The following is a 20,047-nucleotide window of genomic DNA, read 5'->3' as shown; positions in this document are numbered from 1 at the left end:
TCTAGAGAAGTTACCGTACGAGAAGACCGAGGAGGAAAACGCGAAGATCATGCAGACCGAAGTGAACGACTTCTTTGAAGGGGTGAAAGCAAAGAGATATCCACCTCCGGAGGAGAAGGTAGATCTGGTGAAAGCAAAGCGCACTATCGATGCCCTGAGGAAACCACCAAAGTCTCCGCCGAAAAACAACTATGAGAGCATTACTGCAAAGACATATCTCAAAGCTAACCGGTCGGGAAGTACTGTCAGTGATAAAAGGTTAAAAGAACGAGCAGCTGGGAAAAAAAATGCCCAGCTCGGCGAACAAGCAAAGCAATCGTGCCCCCTGCTCAATGTGTCTAGCGACATCATCGCTAATGCTCCGGGGACGGTGCCCGGTTATAACAATCTTGGAGATTACCTGCCTGATGATGTACATTTTGATTTCTTGGAGGTGGACGAACACAGATACGAGTACGAGAAGCCTCTCGTCAAAGATGAAAAATCTCTAACAACGATGATGCGAAGATTCCATAATTGGTACATGAAAACCTGCAGAGAGTCTGGGGGGACGAATGCTTTGTATCTGAGTATTAAAGAGGAGCACGACCTCGTTGGAACTGATCTGTTGGCTGTTCCATTTGAGGAATTCTTCGAGTTCTTCAATCTAAAGGCCCTCGATAAATTAACGGTCTTTTGCTACTGTCTATAAATAGTATTTATGTCATTAAGTCTCTATATATAGCTCGGCTCTTTCATTACATGTATTTATAATTAATTATCCTCACTATATTATGCAGATTGAAGATCGTCGAGTGCAAAAAACAAGAAATTTATGATATTGGGTTCATTGACACAATTATCATAGATGAAATTTAGGTTAAAAAGCACGCCGAAGAGGCCGAGGCCAACTGGCTACAATCGTTGATCAAAAATCAAAACAAAGATTTAATACTCTTTCCTTACAACTTCAAGTGAGTGTTACTGTCGTGTGCATATCCGGTTTCCCTTATTACTCGAGCGAGGTTATAGTAATGTAATTGATGAGTTATGCATGCGTGCGCAGCTTCCACTATGTTCTTCTGGAGATTAAGCTTGAGCGGGGAGTAGTAACCGTCTTAGACTCGAGACGAAAAGATCCCGAAACCTATGCGGACATGACTAATTTTCTCAATGATACGTCTCCAATGTATCTACTTTTCCAAACACTTTTGCCCTTGTTTTGGACTCTAACTTGCATGATTTGAATGAAACTAACCCGGACTGACGCTGTTTTCAGCAGAACTACCATGATGTTGTTTTATGTGTAGAAAAGAAAAGTTCTCGGAATATCCTGGAAATCCACGGAGGCACTTTTCAGATTTAATAAGAATTTTTGACGAAAGAATCAAGGCCAAGGGGCCCACGGGCTGTCCACGAGACAGGGGGCGCCCCCCTCCCCCCCTAGGGTGCGCCCTCCTATCTCGTGGGCCCCCTAGACCTCCACCAACCTCAACTCCAACTCTATATCTTCCGTCTCGCGGAGGAAAAAATCAAAGAGAAAGTTTCATCGCGTTTTACGACATGGAGCCGCCGCCAAGCCCTACTCTCTCTCGGGAGGGCTGATCTGGAGTCCGTTCGGGGCTCCGGAGAGGGGGATTCGTCACCGTCATCATCATTAACCATCCTCCATCACCAATTTCATGATGCTCACCTCCATGCGTGAGTAATTCCATCGTAGGCTTGCTGGACGGTGATGGGTTGGATGAGATTTACCATGTAATCAAGTTAGTTTTGTTAGGGTTAGATCCCTAGTATCCACTATGTTCTGAGATTGATGTTGCTATGACTTTGCTATGCTTAATGCTTGTCACTCGGGCCCGAGTGCCATGATTTCAGATCTGAACCTATTATGTTTTGATCAATATATGTGTGTTCTTGATCATATCTTGCAAGTCTATAGTCACCTATTATGTGTTATGATCCGACAACCCCGAAGTGACAATAATCGGGATACTTCTCGGTGATGACCGTAGTTTGAGGAGTTCATGTATTCACTATGTGTTAATGCTTTGGTCCGGTTCTCTATTAAAAGCAGGCCTTAATATCCCTCAGTTTCCGCTAGGACCCCGCTGCCACGGGAGGGTAGGACAAAAGATGCCATGCAAGTTCTTTTCCATAAGCACGTATGACTATTTACGGAATACATGCCTACATTACATTGATGAACTGGAGCTAGTTTTATATCACCCTACGTTATAACTATTGCATTAGGAATCGCATCCGGCATAATTATCCATCACTGATCCATTGCCTACGAGCTTTTCATATATTGTTCTTCGCTTATTAACTTTTTCCGTTGCTACAGTTACGTACAACTACTACAAAAACCCAAAAACATTTATCTTTACTGTTGCTATTGTTACCATTACTATCATACCACTTTTGCTACTAAATACTTTGCTGCAGATACTAAGTTATCCAGGTGTGGTTGAATTGACAACTCAACTGCTAATACTCAAGAATATTCTTTGGCTCACCTTGTGTCGAATCAATAAATTTGGGTTGAATACTCTACCCTCGAAAGTTGTTGCGATCCCCTATACTTGTGGGTTATCAAGACTAATTTCTGGCGCCGTTGCCAGGGAGCATAGCTCTATTCTCTGAGTCACTTGGGATTTATATCTGTTGATCACTATGAAGAACTTGAAAGACGCTAAGACCAAGATTTTGCCCTCAACTACGAGGGGAGGTAAGGAACTGCCATCTAGCTCTGCACTAGATTCTCCTTCCGTTATTAGTAGGCTTGCGACACCTAAACCTGCTACTGCTATGAATTCTGATATGTCGCATGTTATTGATGATGCCACTTCTGCTATGCATGATGAAACTACTTCTGTGTGTGATACTACTTTGCCATTAGGTGAATTTCTAGATGAACAACTTGCTAGAGTTAGGGGGAATGAAAATATTGAAGAACCTATTATTGATGATAGTGATGATGAACGTTCCCCCAATTATTATGTATTACCTGTTGTTCCTAAGGGTTATGTTATGAACAAAGAAGTTGCTGAAGCTATTCTTGCTTGCAATGATAGAAATGATCTTAAGAAATTATTAGCTAAATGGAAGAAGCAGTCTCTTAATGCTAGAATGAAACCTGATCCTACTTTTGCTACTTCACCTATCTGTGTTACTAGTAAGGATTATGAATTCTCTGTTGATCCTGATATTATTACTTTAGTTGAATCTGATCCTTTTTATGGCCTTGAATCTGAAACTGTTGTGGCACATCTTGCCAAGTTGAATGATATAGCCACCCTGTTTACTCATGATGAGAAGTCTCGCTATTTATATATCCTTAAGATATTCCCGTTCTCATTAGAGGGTGATGCTAAGACTTGGTATAATTCTCTTGCTCTTGGTTGTTTGCGTAGTCCCCAGGATATGATTTATTACTTCTCTGCTAAATATTTCCCTACTCATAAGAAACAAGCTGCCTTGCGGGAAATATATAATTTTGTGCAAATCAAAGAAGAGAGTCTCCCACAAGCTTGTGGGAGGTTTCTCCGGTTACTTAAAGCTTTGCCTAATCATCCTCTTAAGAAAAATGAAATACTTGATATCTTTTATAATGGACTAACCGATGCTTCCAAGGACCACTTGGATAGTTGTGCTGGTTGTGTTTTTAGGGAAAGAACAGTCGACGAAGCTGAAATATTATTGAATAATATGTTGACTAATGAAAATAATTGGACTCTTCCTGAGCCAGTTCCTGAAGTAATTCCTGAATCAATTGAGCCAACTCCTGAGCCTATTCCTAAACCCACTCCGAAGAAGAGAGGTGTTTTATTTCTCAGTCCTGAAGATATGCAAGAGGCAAAGAAATCAATGAAAGAAAAAGGTATTAAAGCTGAAGAAGTTAAGAATTTACCACCTATTGAAGAAATACATGGTCTTAATTTACCGCGTGAAGAACCACATTGTCTTGATAACCCAACACAGGTAGTAAAGGTAAATTCTCTCTATAGATATGATAAAGTTGAAATACCCTCTACTAAATTTCATAGCCCATGCTTAGATGAATTTGATGACTTTATGGCTAGACAAGAAAGTTTTAATGCTTATGTTGGTAGAGAGTTAAAGAATAATGCTTTCGAGATAGGACGCGTAGGTGATAATCTGGCTAGAGTTAAAGATGAACTTCACCATGTTAGCAAATATGCTTCCATGGTTGCTAGTCAAGCTGAGCAAGTACTCAAAGCTCAAAATGATTTGCTTGATGAGTTGAATAATAAAAATGACTTTGCCGTTAGAGTGGCTACTAGAACTGGTAGAATGACTCAGGAACCTTTGTATCCTGAAGGCCACCCTAAAAGAATTGAACAAGATTCTCAGAATAATAATCTAGATGTTCCTAGTTCTTCTAAGAAGAAGAAAAAGAAGAATGATAGGACTGTGCAAACTTCTAGTGAACCTAATGCAGAAATACTTGAGAATCTCAATGATACTTCTATCTCTGCTGCTGAAACACAATCCGGAGATGAACATGAACCTGATGATAATGGTAATAATGATGTTCATGTAGATGCTCAACCTAGTAATAACAATGATGTAGATATTGAACCTGCTGTTGATCTTGATAACCCACAATCAAAGAATCAACGTTATGATAAGAGAGATTTTGTTGCTAGGAAGCACGGTAAAGAAAGAGAACCATGGGTTCAGAAACCCATGCCCTTTCCTCCTAAACCATCCAAGTCAAAGGATGATGAGGATTTTGAGCGCTTTGCTGAAATGATTAGACCTATTTTCTTACATATGCGCTTAACTAATATGCTTAAAGTAAATCCTTATGCTAAGTATATGAAGGATATCATTACAAATAAAAGAAAGATATCGGAAGCTGAAATTTCCACCATGCTTGCTAATTACACTTTTAAGGGTGGAGTACCAAAGAAACTTGGAGATCCGGGTGTTCCAACTATACCATGCTCCATTAAAAGAAATTATGTTAGAACTGCTTTATGTGATCTTGGAGCCGGTGTTAGTGTTATGCCTCTCTCTTTATATCGTAGACTTGAATTGAATAAGTTGACACCTACTGAAATATCTTTGCAAATGGTTGATAAATCAACTGCTATATCTGTCGGTATTTGTGAGGATGTGCCTGTTGTGGTTGCAAATGCCACTATCTTAACGGACTTTGTTATTCTTGATATTCCAGAGGACGATAGTATGTCTATTATCCTTGGTAGACCTTTTCTTAATACTGCAGGGGCTGTTATTGATTGCAACAAAGGCAATGCCACTTTTCATGTTAATGTCAATGAGCATACGGTACACTTTCCGAGGAAACAATCTCAAGTTCATAGCATCAATTCTATTGAAAAAGTTCCAACTATCATTTTTGGAGGTTTTGAATTTCCTCTCCCTATTGCCAAGAAAAAGTATGATATTCTTATTGTTGGGGATTTTCATATCCCCGTTGAGGTAACTTAGTGTTATTCGAAATTTCTCCGGTTCCGTGTTATTCGGAATGAGTTTGTTAACAAGAGTTGATCAACCTTGTTAGCGGGTTCATTTTGATGATCACGAGATGGATGAAACTAGAAGGCACAACCTTCTGGACCCTCTTTTTACTTTCTGGTTTTTAGATTAAATAAAGCAAAAATAGTATTACCAGTCTGTTTTTCGAATTATCTGTGCATTAAAAAAATAGTCCAAAAATAAAAGTGCTCCAAATACCCTGCAAATTTAGTATGATTTTTTTCTGGAATATTTGAGGATTTTAGGCACTGAAAACACTGCAGGAGGGGCAAGCACCAGGCCACGAGAGAGGAGGGCGCCCCCCCCCTTGTAGGGCGCGCCCCCTGTCTCGTGGGCCCCTGGTGGCTCCCCTCCACTTATGCCAGCACCCACACACTTCATCTTCTACCCAAAAAATCCCCATCCAGCTCAAGCACGAGTTCTAGCTCGTTTTGCTGCGATTTTCGATCTCTTAGCTCAAAGCTCCATTCAGAAAACTGCTTTGGGAGATTGTTGCTTGGTATGTGACTGCTCCATTGGCCCAATTAGTTTTTGTTCTAGTGCTTTATTCATTGCAAATCCTTGTTGTCTTGGTGACCCTGTTCTTGAGCTTGCATGTTAAATTTTTGAGGTCCCAAGCAATTCCAATGCTTGATATAGGCTCTAGGCACTTGTAGGAGTAGTTGTTATCATTCTTGTTTACTTTTATGCACTTTTATTTTGAAGTTACTAAAATTTCAGAAATTTTTAGAAAAAGAAAAATGCTTAGGAGAATGTACCAAGGTGGTTCCTCGGCAAAGAAAGGGCCAAGGATTGCTATATGTGAGCAAGACATTGAATTGCCGAGGAATGCATATGTACGGGCTTGTGAGTGGCCATCCGATGATTTTATGGTCGAAACAGGCTTCAAGGAGGAATTTGACGCGTATGTGCGTAATGCCGAGCTGGAGGACTTCTTACAAGATAAGTGTCCTCAGTACTCTCAATTGACTGATTCTTTTGTGCGGAGGTTTAAATATAACTTTACACGTAATTCTCCTAGTGTCCTATTTGATATTTATGATACATCTTATACCATGGATTTAGAGGATTTTACAACTGCTTGCAAACTCCCCCAGTGGGGTAATATTAATGATCCTCCCAAATCTGAATTTAGAGATTTCCTTGCGAATATTACTGTGGGAGAATCTAGGGACGTAGCACAAGCTACCATAGGGAGCATTCATTTTCCTGCTATACATTACTTTCCTCTCTTTATTGGTAGATGCATTAACGATGAGGACGAGGTATGTCACATGTGTGCCCCCGATCTTTCTGTCCTCAAGAGTGTTGTGTCAGGTTATAAAGGCAATAATTTAGGGGCAATAGTTGCACGTAGGTTGCAGAATAATAGTAGAAAGGGAAATTTCTTTGGAGGAATTTATGCAACCCATGTGGCTAATTTTCTTGGTATAGCCCCACGAGAAGGGGATATGATAATGCCTCCTGTTTATTTGGATAAAGAAGCTATGTTTAGTCATCAATTTCTTGAGAGGAATGAACAATTCCTCCATTATCGACTAATCTATGACAGACGCAACGTCGTCCCTGTTACTGTTCCTGCTCCCTACCTTTTTGATTATCAGGCAAAAGGAAGATATGTTGTCACCAGAGAGGAGGCAGCTGAATACGAGAGGGGAGTGGAGGCAGCTCACCAACACGCTGCAGCTCAGGAGGCGGTTGCCGCTGCATCTCAGTACAACCCCGGTTTCACTTATGGATATCAGCCAGGCGATCCTTGGTATTAAACCAACTTAGGCCAAAAGCCTAAGCTTGGGGGAGTACGTATTTCTCACCGACTTTACATTCATGTTCACACACTAGTCGTCGGTGCTCATACTCTTTCATTGTATTATCCATGCTAATTTAGATTTCTTTTTCTAGTCTTCTTCTTGTGTGATTGATAAACCTTGAGAAAAACCAAAAAAAATTAGTTAGTTTAATTTCCTTTCTTGTAGTAGAATTCAAATGAAAACCCAAAAAGATTTTCTCATTCTTCTTTTACTTGTTGGGAGCTTTCTCGTGTAAATAGTTTTATTTTTTTTCTTTCCTTTGGGGGTCGAGAAGACCATATGAAAATGCTTAGTGGCTCTTATATGCATGATTCTTTATTTAATTTAGAGCCCATATTACTTGTCTTCTCTCTTGAGTTGAATGCTTGTAGATTCAAGCTTAGTCCAATGCACGTACACTCTTATTTTTATATACATCATTCGGTCATGCGAGTGAAAGGCAATAATGACAATATATGATGGACTTATTGGGATGAGAAAAGCTGGTATGAACTCGACCTCTCTTGTTTTTGTAAATATGATGAGTTCATCATTCCTGAGTCAGCTATTATGAAGTAAACATATTTGCAATGACATTTAGAGATTATAGTTACTTGTGCCATGCTTGATTAGCTATGAGTTATAATGGTTTACCTTGCGTGCCAACATGCTATTAGAATGATTATGATGTGGTATGATGGGATGGTATCCTCCTTTGAATGAATTGAGTGACTCGACTTGGCACATGTTCACGCATGTAGTTGAATCAAGTCAACATAGCCTTCACGATATTTATGTTCATGGTGGATTATATCCTACTCATGCTTGTACTCGGTGTGAATTAATTTTAATGCATGCTTACGACTGTTGTCGCTCTCTCAGTTGGTCGCTTCCCAGTCTTTTGCTAGCCTTCACCTGTACTAAGCGGGAATACTGCTTGTGCATCCAAACTCCTTAAACCCCAAAGTTGTTCCATATGAGTCCACTATACCTACCTATATGCTGTATTTACCTGCCGTTCCAAGTAAATTTGTATGTGCCAAACTCCAAACCTTCAAATGAAATTCTGTTTTGTATGCTCGAGAAGCTCATGTAACAACTAGGGATGCCTATATCTTCCATGCTAGGTGGGTTATTCTCAGAGGAGTGGACTCCGCTCCTCATTCATGAGAAAGGGCCGGTAACCGGGATGCCCAGTCCCATGATCCAAAAAGTTCAAAGCAAATCAAAATAATTAAACAAAACTCCCCCAAGGCTGTTGTATGTTGGAGGCACTCGTTGTTTCGAGCAAGCCATAGATTGATGCTTGTTGGTGGTTGGGGGAGTATAAACCTTTACCATTCTGTTTGGGAACTGCCTATAATGCATGTAGTATGGAAGATACAGTCATCTCATAGGTGTTGCGTTGACAACGAAAGTATGCCGCTCAAAATGTTATTCAATCTCTATTTTAAAATCGAGCTCTGGCACCTCTACAAATCCCTGCTTCCCTCTACGAAGGGCCTATCTATTTACTTTTATGTTGATTCATCACCCTTCTTATTAAAAGCACCAGCTGGAGAGCACACTGTCATTTGCATTCATTATTATTGTTTTATATTGTGTATGACTTGACTGGATCTCTTTTACCATGAATTACAATGTTTAGTCAGTCCTTGATCTTTAAAGATGCTCTGCATTTATGTTTTGCAGTCTCAGAAAGGGCTAGCAAGATACCATTTTCTTATATCATGTTATGATTGTTTTGAGAAAGTGTTGTCATCCGAGTTTTTTTATTATGGCTCGCTAGCTGATTATGCTATTGGTCTGAGTAATTGTGAGACCTATGTGTTATTGTGAGTATGGTTAGTTTGTAATATTTGCTAAAACTTGAATGCTGGCTTTTCATGTTTACAACAACAAGAGCAAACAAAGTTTGTCAAAGTTTTTCTTTATCACTTTCAGTTTATCAACTGAATTGCTTGAGGACAAGCAAAGGTTTAAGCTTGGGGGAGTTGATACGTCTCCAACGTATCTACTTTTCCAAACACTTTTGTCCTTGTTTTGGACTCTAACTTGCATGATTTGAATGAAACTAATCCGGACTAACGTTGTTTTCAGCAGAACTACCATGATGTTATTTTATGTGTAGAAAAGAAAAGTTCTCGGAATGTCCTGGAAATCCACGGAGGCACTTTTCAGATTTAATAAGAATTTTTGGCGAAAGAATCAAGGCCAGGGGGCCCACGGGCTGTCCAACGAGACAGGGGGGCGCCCCCCCCCCTAGGGCGCGCCCTCCTATCTCATGGGCCCCTTGGACCTCCACCGACCTCAACTCCAACTCTATATCTTCCGTCTCGCTGAGGAAAAAATCAGAGAGCAAGTTTCATCGCGTTTTACGTCACGGAGCCGCCGCCAAGCCCTAATCTCTCTCGGGAGGGCTGATCTGGAGTCCGTTCGGGGCTCCGGAGAGGGGGATTCATCGCCGTCATCATCATCAACCATCCTCCATCACCAATTTCATGATGCTCACCACCGTGCGTGAGTAATTCCATCGTAGGCTTACTGGACGGTGATGGGTTGGATGAGATTTACCATGTAATCAAGTTAGTTTTGTTAGGTTTTGATCACTAGTATCCACTATGTTCTGAGATTGATGTTGCTATGACTTTGCTATGCTTAATGCTTGTCACTAGGGCCCGAGTGCCATGATTTCAGATCTGAACCTATTATGTTTTCATCAATATATGTGTGTTCTTGATCCTATCTTGCAAGTCTATATTCACCTATTATGTGTTATGATCCGACAACCCCGAAGTGACAACAATCGGGATACTTCTCGGTGATGACCGTAGTTTGAGGAGTTCATGTATTCACTATGTGTTAATGCTTTGGTCCGGTTCTCTATTAAAAGGAGGCCTTAATATCCCTTAGTTTCCGCTAGGACCCCACTGCCACGGGAGGGTAGGACAAAAGATGTCATGCAAGTTCTTTTCCATAAGCACGTATGACTATTTACGGAATACATGCCTACATTACATTGATGAACTGGAGCTAGTTCTATATCACCCTATGTTATAACTATTGCATGAGGAATCGCATCCGGCATAATTATCCATCACTAATCCATTGCCTACGAGCTTTTCATATATTGTTCTTCGCTTATTAACTTTTTCCGTTGCTACTGTTACAACTACTACAAAAACCCAAAAACATTTATCTTTACTGTTGCTATTGTTACCATTACTATCATACCACTTTTGCTACTAAATACTTTGCTGCAGATACTAAGTTATCCAGGTGTGGTTGAATTGACAACTCAACTGCTAATACTCAAGAATATTCTTTGGCTCCCCTTGTGTCGAATCAATAAATTTGAGTTGAATACTCTACCCTCGAAAGCTGTTGCGATCCCCTATACTTGTGGGTTATCACTCAACAAGTAAGTTCAATCGATCATTATCGCACCATATCGGCAACTTTTTGTTCATTTCCTGATATCTCAAGTAATAATAATTATTTTCTTTGTCTTGCAGGGTTTGGAAACAGTTCACCGCAGAAGTTCCGGGACTGCCGAAGGAGCTGCGATATACATACCCGAAAGTAAGTACTACTAGCTAGCTAGTTGCGTGCATCTCCCGTTGATTCTATAGATGTACTTTCATCAATGCCATTTATAATGCTTCATTATCAGTTTGATTGACCTCTATTCTTGTAAAGTGCTTGTGGCAGGAAGAAGGGAATAATTTTTGTGGATACTATGTGTGCGAGTTCATCTACAACGCGACTTTGAAAAATAAGCGGGGCTACTCTAAAAGACAATATGAAGTACGTAAGCAATAATATTCACAATTTCATTTTATTACACCATCATTTCTGTTGAGTTTCATTCATATATGTATTAACCCCCTTCTTCAAATTAGACGTGGCAGATGCGGAATGAACTCCTAGAACAAGATCACATGAAAGCAATTCAAGAGGAATTGGCGGGATTCTTTCTTGACCACGTCATCAATAAAGCCGGAGAATACCATGTGGAAGTTGATTTCAATTGATAGGGGAGTATGTAGCTAGTAGCGTCGGATAGATAATATGAAAACTTGTTGTTCGACCAATCTCTCGGAGAAGGAGAGGTCGATCGATCACTTCTCTCGGTATGCATGACGAACTTCTGTACTTAATGGTTCCCTTCATTTTCTTACTAGCTAGCGTGTCGAGGGCCTCTCTATGTACAGTACGTAGCGTCGACCAAGCATGGACATAAGAGTGGACACTTCTCTCTATTAATTAGCTAGCTAACACAATATATGAAACACCTAAATTAACCCCCCAAAACCCCAACCCCCCCCCCCTTCAAAAAAACAAAAACTCCAGCCACTGAAATGCTGACGCGTGGATGCCTTTTGGTCCCGGTTGATGCCACCAACCGGGACCAAAGGCCCTCCTGCCTGGGCTCGGTGCACCGGCCACGTGGAGGCCCATCTGTCCCGGTTCGTGTTAGAACCGGGACTAAAGGGGGGAGGCATTAGTAACGACCCTTTAGTCCCGGTTCAAGAACCGGGACAAAAGGCCCTCACCAACCGGGACAAATGCCCTGTTTTCTACTAGTGTAGGGGTGGCGAGTGTGTTTGTCGGGGACCCCCAGTTGCATGTCAACTATCGACTTGCAAACTAGGGAAGGGTGTGTGGGGGGGGGGCAGTTGCAAGTCAACCACCGACTCACAACTAGGGGCGGCGTTTTTTTGTAAGGGCCCTAGTTGAGAGTCAACTAACGAGTCGCAACTCTGGGGGTGGCGTGTGTGTTTGTCGGGGCCCAGTTGCATTTCAACTATTGACTCGCAACTAGGGGAGACGTATGTTTGTAGGAGCCCAATTGCAAGTCAACCATCGACTCGCAACTGGGACGTGTCGTACTTTTTTGTAGTTGCCCCGGTTGCAAGTCAACCATCGACTCGCAACTAGGGGGAGTTTGTTTTTAGGGCCTAGTTACAAGTCAACCATCAACTCCCAACTAGGTGGCGGACGTATGTTTATATGGCCTAGTTGCAAGTCAACCATCAACTCGCAACTGGGATGCATCATGCTTTTTTGTACTGGACCCAATTGCATGTCAACCAATGACTTGCAACTAGGGGGGCTATGTTTGTAGGGGGCCAGTTGCAAGTCAACATCGACTCACAACTGGGACGCGTTGTACTTATTTGTAGTTGCTCCAGCTGCAAGTCAACTATCGACTCGCAGCTAGGGGGCGAATGTTTGTAGGACTCAGTTTCAAGTCAAACATCGACTCGCAACTAGGGGGTGTATGTTTGTAGGGGCCCGAGTTGCAAGTCAACCACTGACTCGCAACTAGGGGCGTATGTTTGTAGGGGCCCCAGTTGCAAGTCAACCATCAACTCGCAACTAGAGGCTATGTTTGTAGGGCCCAGTTGCAAGTCAACCGTTGACTCGCAACTAGGGAGTATGTTTTTAGGGCCCATTTGCAAGTCAACCATCGACTCACAACTCGGATGTGTCGTACTTTTTTGTAGTTGCCCTAGTTGCAAGGCAGCCATCGACTCGCAACTAGGAGAGTTTGTTTTTAGGAGCCTAGTTGCAAGTCAACCATCAATTCACAACTAGGGGGCGGACGTATGTTTGTATGGGCCCAGTTGCAGGTCAACCATCAACTCTCAACTGGGACGCATCATACTTTTTTGTAGTGTGCCCAGTTGCATGTCAACCACTGACTTGAAACTAGGGGGCGTATGTTTGTAGGGGGGCAATTGCAAGTCAATCATCGACTCGCAACTGGGACGTGCCGTACTTATTTGTAGTTGCTCCAGTTGCAAGTCAACTGTCGACTCGCAACTAGGGGGTGTATGTTTGTAGGACTCAGTTTCAAGTCAACCATCGACTCGCAATTAGGGGGGCGTATGTTTGTAGGGGCCCGAGTTGCAAGTCAACCACTCACTCGCAACTAGGGAGGCATATGTTTGTAGGGGCCCCAGTTGCAAGTCAACCATCGACTCGCATCTAAGGGGGCATATGTTTGTAGGGCCTAGTTGCAAGTCAACCATCGACTCGCAACCATGGAGGATATATCTTTGCAGGGGTTCAGTTGCAAGTCAACCATCAACTCGCAGCTGGGACGCGTGGCACTTTTTTGTAGTTGCCCTAGTTGCAAGTCAACCATCGACTCGCAACTAGGGGGCGTCTTTTCTTGTAGTGGCCCCAGTTGCATGTCGACCGTCGGCTCGCAAACTAGGGTGTGGGGCGTATGTTTTATGGGAGTCAAGGGTTGACTTGCAACCCTAAACTTAAAATTAGGACTCTTTTAGTTTGTGGGTGCCACATTTTTGCTAGTAAACACCAACTCACAATTGGGGTCCTTTTCTCAAATTGGTTTTTAACCATTGTCATATGTTTTTTTTCAACTATTTTTTAAATCATGATTATTGTATAACAGATGTTTAGAAAAACAACTTAACACTATTTTATGTAGGAACGTACAGGGCAGTTTCTGCTCTCAATTGCACTTCTGTTAATTTTTTGAAGGGGTTTTATGCAAGATATCCACAATAGTAACGAATCTTTTCATCCTTTTTTCCCCATCAAATATCCACCTAAAAGCTTGTGTGGCTGAGTTCTTTTGTTCATTATATGATTACTTTTTTTTGTTAAAACTATACTGCTCTAGTTGGGAGAGCACAGATTATGTATTGCACATTTTAATTATTTTTATCTTTATCTATCATCTTTGTGCGGGGATTTGAAGGTTTTTTTGTACTAACTGAGATGTTAAGAGAGGTTGTTTTCGACAAAAATGGGTTCAGATAGTAGTGTTTTTTGGGTCTTATTCAGAGAGTAACTATTTTAGAGAGAATGTGAAGCTACTACAGGATGTTTATGTCTCTTTTAAGCGCAAAATACGGCCATGTCCCCAAGAGAACACGGTCCTGGCTTGGGATGCCCCAATTTTTTTACCCATATATGGGAATGTTTTTCCATGAATCTAAATGTTGTTTCAAACATTTTATACAAATGTTTTTTTTTTTGTAAATTTCATGAACTAAACAGCAGGCGGACATAATCTGAAGAACTTGTTCTAGATTAGATTATGTATTGCAAAAGCAAGGAATTCTCCCTGTGTTTGATTGCTTTTCAGAAGGTATTTTTGTAGAAGCCTAGATCTAGCCCGTGAAATAACTACACCCTCTTTACCCGCAATTTTTTTGAACTACACCCTCTGTCAGTTTTTTGGCTGACGTATGTATTTGTCCTGTGCAACAAGAACAATCAAAATTGTAAAAGACCCAGGCATTAAGAAACAAACAACAAACATACGGCCCACGAGCTAAACTTGTCCGGTGGGGCTGCCCTTCAGGGCTGGGGCTTTTTTTTTTTGAAACAAGGCAAAAGACTTGCCACTTTCATTAATTAAGGAGAAGGTTTAGACAAGAGCCGCAGAGCGGCAATAAAGAAAGATTACTCTCGCGACATAAGCTCACTCAGGTGGTTGGCCCCCGCCAACGCCCAAAGATGAGCCTCCTCTTTGATCTTGGCAACAATAATGGTGATCGGTGAAGCCGTGTTGTGAAAGACTCTTGCGTTCCGCTCCTTCCACATTTCCCACATGACAAGCATCAGAATAGAGGCAGCGGCTTTCTTGATGTGCCCTCCAGAGTTTATCATCTTGAGCCACCAATCTTGAACCCTCAGGGCTGGGGCTTTGCCCTCACGACAAACAAGCAAGCAACGCTAAAACGATACAAACAAAGAAGGAACAATACAACAGATGGGATGTGGGATGATGTCATACTTAGATGAAACATAGTTATATCTCATCCAGATGAGTTTTAGACTGACCCCTAGCAAAAATATGTAGTCCGACTTGTACCATTTAGGAACTGAGGGGGTAGTAATCAATTAAATTTAGAACAAATCACATATAACTTGCTATTCAATAGTAGTTCAATACAAAGGGTGACGCTACGCATCGGCCGGCGGATCTTTTTAAAAGATCCGCCGCCTCGCAAACCACTCGATTCAACACAGGATAGCCCTCAGATCCAGTTCCTAGCTTTTGCAACAAGAATGATGTTGCGTTTTGGATGTTTGCAACATAATTTGAGTTGTAGAACTGTTGTAGAACTTTTGCGAAGGGGTTTTATTCTAGATTTTTTTTTACAACAGAGCTAATGTTGCAGATTTTATTTTTTTGGCAATGCTACGCGTCCGCGATCTGCATCATCAAGTACCAAGCGGCGCTCTCCACCTTTGCAACAAAGTTTAAGTTGCAGACACTTTTGCGACAGAGAATACTTTGCGAAAAAGTTTATACTACGAGTTATGTTTCAGAAAACTTTTTAAACACTAGTTATGTTTTAGAAACTTTTGCAACAGAGTTTATGTTGCAGAAAAATCGGCACGCTCCCATCGCTGTATCATCGTGTTTTCGCTGTAACTTTCCCCGCGTTTCAGAAACATGGACGATGTTGCCGAAACTTTTGCAACAAAGGTCTTGTTGCAGAAATATTTTAGATTTTCCTGTAACAAAGATTATGTTGCAGGAACTGTTGCTGACGGTTGCGGCCGAGCTTGAGGAGGTGGCAGCCATGGACACCGGTGCTCCTCCAAGACAGCGGCGTCGTGGAACAGCAGGCGGTGGCGGACGCGGCTCCAGGGCGGCGTGCCTCGCTGAGCAGGTGATGAAGTCTGACGGCTTCAAGCGCCTGCTCGGCGGGCACGTAGCAGCTGGTAGCTGGCTCATTTCCTTTTAGCCGCATGAAGAATGAGACAAGAAAATGGAAGAGACGGGAAACGAGACGAGTGAAGGAGAAACATTGATAAAATTAGAGGAGCCGTGGGCGGCCCCATAGGGGACACGCGTCATGTGTGGGAAGTGGCGGATGAAACAACGTGATCCGCCAGGTAATTAGAAGAGTTTTCCCAATACAAACCATGCTGTTCAAGAAACATAAATACTTATTGTGGATACAATAAACTTATGGATCACGCAAAGCAGCTAACAGAGAGTCCTCAAATTCTTTGTGGCGGTGCTCAGCAAGGGGGTCAACAAGGAGGGAACGTGGCGAGACTAGGGTGGGACGGTAACCGCCATAGACGTTCCACCAATCTTTGTTGGGCAGTTGGCTTATGTTGTTCCATTCCAACAAAGCACCAACCTTATGATGATGGTCGTTCTCGGTGGTGTTGTACCTGTGAAGACGGTCACTCATCCTGTAGCATAGCATCCCGTTACGGTCGTCGAATCCAGCGCCCCTCGGCTGGTCTTCACCGTCATTGTTGTCGCCGCCATGGACCATGTGGAAGGTGTAGCGTAGTTCCCAGTCAAGCAAGGGTGTACCATCCTTCTTGTCTTGGTCGAGATGCAATACCCAGAAGAAGAGCTTGCATTGGGCGACGACGTGCACCGCGACGCACAGCCGGCCGCGCAGCTCGAAGGCGAGCTTCTCCCCCTCGTGCATGGGGAGGGGGTAGGTGCAGTGCGCCTCGGTTGCCACGTCCATCACCAATATCCCCTCGCCACATGTTAAGTAGATCTTGCCGCCTACGAGCGCCGGAGACGGTGCTGAGACTGCTCGACATTGGAGCGGGTCCGGGTACCTGCGCCACAGCTGGTCGCCACTGCCGCCTAAGGTGCGCACGTCCATGTAACAGCCATTGGGCGGGAAGGAGAGGCGGAAGAGCTTGTACCGGCGGGTGGAAGGGCTGAACCCCAGGGCGTAGCTGACCTCGTGTTGGACCGAGGGCGCCTCCGAGAGAAGCAGCTTCTCGCCGGTGACGGGGTTGCAGACGAAAAGGGGCCAGTCGTGGATGCGCGGCGCGAAGAGGAGGAAGCCGTTGCAGGCGTTGGCCAGGCTGTACCCGGCGGCCGTGAACAGGTCGGTGACGCGGCACATGAGCCTCCGCGACGACGGGCTGTTCAGGACGAGCATGTCAACGGTGGCACTCAAGCGGATCTCGTACACGAGCAAAGTCTCTGCTTGCACGTCGCCGCCGCCGACGGAGCCGTGGAGGGCGCGGAAGGAGGGGTCGGCGACTATGCGGCGCCACCGTCGGCAGACGCAGCGGCAGCGGGCGACGTCCCTCGTCGGCAGCTTCGCAAGGATCTTCCGCACGATCGATTTCTCTTCTGAGATCGAAGACATGATCGGTTCTTTCCAATCGAAGGAAGGAAGACGACTCGATCGTGAACGTCATGGTCGCATCGCATATATATACAAAGTAGTATATACCTGATGACTCAATCGTGGCCGGCCTTTCCGGAACCAAACCGAGTCGGTACGATTTTTTTGGGACGCCGTGTGATTTACCATCGTGGGAACTTTTTTCTAGTCTAGACTAGAGTAGACTACAGGTGCGCTGTTGCAACAAATCCCGTAAATCACGTCTCTCTTTCCCCTCCAAAAATTCGCTGCCGCCGCTTCTCGCTTCAGGTGCAGGGTTCACCGCACCTATTACGGGGCAGGCCCAATCAATGCATTCCACGTCTGCTCGTAGGCCCATATTTCATTATTAATTCTTTTATTAATCTTTCGATTAATCTCCATCCTCTCTTCAATTCCATGCAAACAGGTCGGATCACACGGCAAGGTACTCATGTCATGACGACCTCCGCCGTCTTCACCCAGCACACATCATGCCCTAATACTCCAATCTTCGCGCCCACGTGCTACATTTTTTGATGAGCATGCAGGTATCCTAACCCATCAGGGTTCAAATCCTGGTGCTCGCATTTATTCCTTAATTTATTTTAGGATTTCCGGCGATGCACATTCAGTGGGAGGAGACATTTCCGTCGACGACGAGGTGCCTACGGTGACTTAGTAAATCTCAAAATGATATTTCGGCTCAGTCTTTCAGAGATGCTCATAGGGGTAGGGTGTGTGTGCGTTCATCTACTACCACTATAAAAGAAAGATAGGGGCAGATCCAAACAATCACACCCATCCATCATCAAGATCTAATGGTCCATGATCTCTCTATGTTTAACACTAGCAAGCCACTAATCACGCAGTAAGCGAAACGACCCGCACAGATGGCCCGCACCACTAATCCTCGCCATCCCTTCATCCTGAACAAAACTGCCCGCACGAACGCCACGAGCCCACGACCTTCGCTACTCCTCTGCTACCCACATCTCCCGCAGATCCTCCGCTTGGCCGTCCCCCGCAGATCCTTCGCTCGGCCGCCCCGAGCCGACAATCCTCTGCTGCCCACGGACTACCACCGCCGATGAGCCCATCTGATGGCGGCGCGGACCCATGTCCTGGCGCTGGATCCGGCGACCTCCGGCAGAGGCGCGCCCGGCCGTGCCTCCCCCGACACAGTGGCCCGGCTGGCAGCGCTGCTCCCGTCCGCCGCAGCCGCCGGCCGGCGAGGGCACAAGCGGTGCCGACCTACACGCGCAAGGGGAGGCGGCAGGAGCAGTCGTGCAAGGACGGGACCAGCCGTCCGGTCAATCGATCGATCCTTCTTCGTCTCGGCCGCTACGTGCCCCACCCTCGACGACGCCCGCTGTGGCGATCTCCGCCCGGGTGACAAGCTCTATGCCGTTTCATGATGCGCTGGATGGAGAGGTCGAACCGCGGTTGCCGAGACAAGGTGGGCGTCGATGTGGTCTGTTGCGTGCCAGACTCACTAATCCAAGATTCGGCGCTGAGCAAGTTCCTGGACAATGTGACAAAGAGGTTCGGCAAGGACCAAGGGACGGCGACAGTAGCGTCTCAGCAGGCATCCCCGAGATTGTTCTTGTGACATAGCAGGTTCATCAGTACTACTGAATTACCTTGTAATTGATTTTGATGGCGAGAATAGTTATACATCGATGGATCGATACATGTGTGATTGTGTTCGCCTCTTCCTCTGCTCGCTGACAAAGGGTCCTCTTCCTGCCCTCCCTCGACAGCTCTTTCCAGCAGGCAGGTCACCACACACGACATCTCGCCAAGTTGCCAGATTAGAGGAGATGAAGAATTGGTATGCTGTCTCGGTAAGTGCAGGATGTTTTTTAGGGAGCAAGTGCAGCATGCTGGTGACGAGTTCGACATTGATTTTGGCTTTTGTTGATTTTCTCTTTGTTGGGAGTAAATTTCTCACTGATTTTCTTATTGCAACTCATTTCCAGGAACCTGACCCTAAACCTGAACCTGAGCCTGAAGGATATATCTGAGAGGTATATGTACAGGTCTACGAATTCATCTTCAAGATATATTTGAGGAGAGGTATATCTTTTTGTCCAGTCCATCATGCAAGCTTTTTCAATTTGTCGATTTTTTCTCTGAATAGTGTTGATACTCTCTCCGTAAACAAATATAAGACGTTTTAGATCGCTAAAATTATATGTTCACATTTATACCAGTGTGAAAACTGAATAAGGATCAATTTTATTTTAGATACGTGCATTTGCACGTACACGATTACTAGTAGGGGTAAGTGTATGCGCGTGTATATAAGCGCTTATGTCTGTACTGATATTAAAAAAATTATTTCCACTAGTTGAAAAGGGGGCATTTGTCCCGGTTCGTAAGGGCCTTTAGTCCCGGTTCTTGAACCGGTTCTTGAACCGGGACTAAAGGGTCGTTACTAATGCCTCCCCCCTTTAGTCCCGGTTCTAACACGAAACGGGACAGATGTGCCTCCACGTGGCCGGTGCGTCGAGCCCAGGCAGGAGGGCCTTTGGTCCCGGTTGGTGGCACCAACCGGAACCAAAAGGCATCCACGCGTCAGCATTTCAGTGGCTGTGGTTTTTGTTTTTTTTCTGA

This window comes from Triticum aestivum, chromosome 4B (assembly GCF_018294505.1).
Source record: "Triticum aestivum cultivar Chinese Spring chromosome 4B, IWGSC CS RefSeq v2.1, whole genome shotgun sequence".
Lineage (NCBI taxonomy): Eukaryota > Viridiplantae > Streptophyta > Magnoliopsida > Poales > Poaceae > Triticum > Triticum aestivum.
Note: the sequence above shows the minus strand (reverse complement) of the source record.